This window comes from Cebus imitator, unplaced genomic scaffold, assembly GCF_001604975.1.
Source record: "Cebus imitator isolate Cc_AM_T3 unplaced genomic scaffold, Cebus_imitator-1.0 Scaffold263, whole genome shotgun sequence".
NCBI lineage: Eukaryota > Metazoa > Chordata > Mammalia > Primates > Cebidae > Cebus > Cebus imitator.
This window is the reverse complement of record NW_016107578.1, coordinates 2,141,814-2,145,798: the sequence shown is the minus strand read 5'-3', so window position 1 is coordinate 2,145,798 and position 3,985 is coordinate 2,141,814.

Genomic DNA, 3,985 nt, shown 5'->3' with positions numbered 1-3,985 from the left:
TGACCTGTCAGTTACGTTTCTGAAAGGCCTCAGTCACAGTGATGTGAAAGGCAATCAGTGACATAATTGCCAAAACTTGCAAGTAGAAAAGGTGTCACTCAATAGCTGAATGAATAAACAGTGGTGCTTCAAGATAATGAGATATTATTCAGTGCCAAAAAGAAATGAGGCTTGGTAAGGTAGCTCATGAACTGTAATCCCAGTACTTTGGGAGGCCGAAGTGGGGGGATCACTTGAGCCCAGGAGTTCCAGGCCAGCCTAGGCAACATAGCAAGACCTTGTCTCTACAAAATATTGAAAATAACACTGACTTGTTTTTAGGGATTTGTTCTGAAGCCCATGGGAAGAAGCAAAGTCTCAGTCTTCAAGTGAAGAGCAGGTAGCAAAAAGAAATTATTATTTTTTTTGAGACAGAATCTCACTGTTGTCACCCGGGCTGGAGTGCAATGGTGCGATCTTGGCTCACTGCAACCTCCACCTCCCAGGTTCAATCGATTCTGCTGCCTCAGCCTCCCGAGTAGCTGGGACTATAGGTACATGCCACCAGGCCCAGCTAATTTTTTGTTTTTTTTTTTTTTTTTTGAGATGGAGTTTTGCTCTTGTTGCCCAGGCTGGAGTGCAATTGCACAATCTTGGCTCACCATAACCTCTGCCTCCCTGGTTCAATCAATTCTCCTCCTTCAGCCTCTTGAGTAGCTGGGATTATAGGCAAAGTAGACATAAGAACAATTTCCACTTACTTTGCATTTACCAGTCCAAAGACCACGCTGGCCTCTTTCTTTTCTTTCTTTCTTTCTTTCTTTCTTTCTTTCTTTCTTTCTTTCTTTCTTTCTTTTTTTTAAGATGGGGTCTTGCTCTGTTGCTGAGATTGGAGTGCAGTGGCATAATCACGGCTCACTCCAGCCTCAACCTCCTGGGCTAAGGCAGTCCTCCTGTCTCAGCCTCCCCAGCAGCTGGGACTATAGGCATGCACCACTGCCCCTTGCCACTATTAGTTTTTAGTGAGTGTAGAGAGCACAGCATGGGCCAGGCCTGGTGACTGATGCCTGTAATCCCAGCATTTTCAGAGGCTGAGGTGGGAGAATCAGTTGAGCCTAGGAGTTTGAGACCAGCCTGGGCAACATAGTGAGACCCTTTCTTTACAAAAATAAATAAATAAGCTGGGCGTGGTGGCATGCACCTGTCATCACAGCTACTCAGGAGGCTAAGGTGGGAGGATCCCTTGAATTCAGGAGTTCCAGGCTGCAGTAAGCTATGATCGTACCTCTGCTCTCCAGCCTGGGTGACAGAGCGAGACTGTCTCTAAAGCAAACAATTAAAAAAAAATGGTGACAATATCCACACTGACTCAGGGTCATTATAGATGAGGCATAGTTCTGAGTCTTTCCCTCCTCTGACTCTCACTTGTTAGGGAAGAAGTGGTTATTACCTCAATTTTTCAGGTGAGAAGACTGAGGCCCAGAGCAGGGAAGCCTTAATCTAAGGTCCCAGACCTGTAGGAAGTAGAGTTGGGGTGACCCCAGGACTCCTTTTGGAGGAAGACTCAGGAAAGATGCAGAATGCTTTTTTTTTTTTTTTTAATTTGAGACAGAATCTCACCCCATCACCCAGGCTGGAGTGCAGTGGTGTGATCTTGGTTCACTGCAACCTCTGCCTCCCGGGTTCAAGCAATTCTCTCCTGCCTCAGCCTCCCAAGTGACTGGGACCACAGGCACATCCAGCTAAGTTTTGTATTTTTAGTAGAGATGGGGGTCTTGCCATGTTGGCAAGGCTGGTCTCGAACTCCTGACCTCAGGTGATCTACCACCTGGGCACCCCACAAAGTACTGGGATTACCGACGTCAGCCACCGCACCTGGTCAGAATGCAATTATTCTAATAACAACACCTACTTCTTTTTTTTCTTTTTCTTCTTTCTAAGACAGAGTCTTGCTCTGTTGCCCAGGCTGGAGTACAGTGGCGCAATCTGGGCTCACTTCAACCTCCAGCTCCCGAGTACAAGCAATTCTGGTGCCTCAGCCTTCTGAGTAGCTAGGTCTACAGGTGCACGCCACCATGCCCAGCTAATTTTTTTGTATTTTCAGTAGAGTCGGGGTTTCGACATGTTGGCCAGGTTATTCTTGAACTCCTGACCTTAGGCGATCCACCCGCCTTGGCCTCCCAGAGTGCTGGGAATACAGGCATGAACCACCACGCCCAGCAACAGTGCCTAGTTCTTAAGTGCTTTCTGCCTGCTGATTCTTTTACATTTACAGCTAGTGCTCGACTTACAACCACGATTGGGTCCGACAGACCGGTAATAACACGATTTTGGTCATAAGTTGAGTAGGCTATATGCACGCGGAGATGGTAGTGCTGCCAGAAGCTGGTCCACACTGTTGTACGCCCAGCTGGGCAACGTTTGCGCTGCCAGACGTGGAGCAGTCGTGGCTAGCGATTGTGGTCGTAAAGTCGAATGGTCGTAAGTTGCATAGGTCGTAAGTCGATCAATACCTGTAAAGGCTCTTGGCATCTGTCTGCTTTTAAAGTTCAGGGCAGCCCTGAAAGGTGAGTTCAAGTGCATTTCTTTATTTCGTTTTGTTTGTTTTTGAGACAGAGTCTTGCTCTGTCACCCAGGCTGGAGTGCAATGGTGCCATCTCTGTTCATTGCAACCTCCGCCTCCTGGGTTCAAGCAATTCTCCTGTCTCAGCCTCCCAAGTACCTGGGACTACAGGTGCCCACCACCCCGCCCGGCTAATTTTTGTATTTTTAGTAGAGACAGGGTTTCATCATATTGGCCAGGCTCGTATTGAACTCCTGACCTTAAATGATCCACCCTCCTTAACCTCTCAAAGTGCTGGGATTAGCCGGGCACAGTGGCTCACACCTGTAATCCCAGCATTTTGGGGGGCCAAGGCAGGCAGATCACCTGAGGTCGGGAGTTTGAGACCAGCCTGACCAACACGGTGAAACCCTGTCTCTACTAAAAATACAAAATTAGACGAGCATAGTGGTGTATGCCTGTAATCCCACGTACTTGGGAAGCTGAGGCAGGAGAATCTCTTGAACCTTGGAGGCAGAGGTTGTGGTGAGCCATTGTACTCCAGCCTGGGCAACAAGAGCGAAACTGTGCCAAAGAAAAAAAAAGTGCTGAGATTACAGATGTGAGCCACTGCACCCGGCCTGGTGCATTTCTTATTATCCATATTTGCAGTTAAGCAAACTGAGCCTCAGAGTGGAGGGGCTGATTGCTCAAGGTCTGTTTTTCATATGAAGTCCTACCTGGTACTTAGCTCTCCCACAAAGGAAGAAAAACTTTCTGTTCAGACAGGAAGGGTAAGGAGAAGCCTATGTGGCCATGGAGTGGAGGAAGCAGCAAAATACAAAGGCCCAGAGACTGGATCCTGCTTAGCTTGTAGGAGAAGCAGCAGGGAGGACCCCGTGGCAGCTGGAGCAGTGTGATTCAGGGGCAGGTGGTCGGAGAGATGGGCAGGGCCTCCTAGGCATGGGGTGACTGACTGATACACCAGCGGTCTGCAGACACAGAGCATCACACCGGTGTGCATGCGCTCTGCTGGCCCTCGAGGGTCTTCCTTGCCCCTGCAGCTGAACTCCCTACACAGCCTGGCACCCATGTTTCCTCAGGCCAAATTTGGCATGTTGTGCCCCAGGAGGTGATGTACACATGCCTCAGGACATGCCGTGAAGAGAGAGACCAGGTGGAGTGGCTCACGCCTGAAATCCCAGCACTTTGGGAGGCCAAGGCAGGAGGATCTCTTGAAGGCTGGGAGTTAGAAAACAGCCTGGCCAACATAGTGAGACCCTCTCTCTACAAAAAGAAACAGAGAAAGAGAAAGAAGGAAACTTTTTTTTTTTTTTTGAGACAGAGTTTCGCTCTTGTTGCCCAGGCTGGAGTGCAATGGCACAATCTTGGCTCACTGCAACCTCCACCTCCCATGTTCAAGCGATTCTCCTGCCTCAGCCTCCCGAGTAGCTGAGATTACAG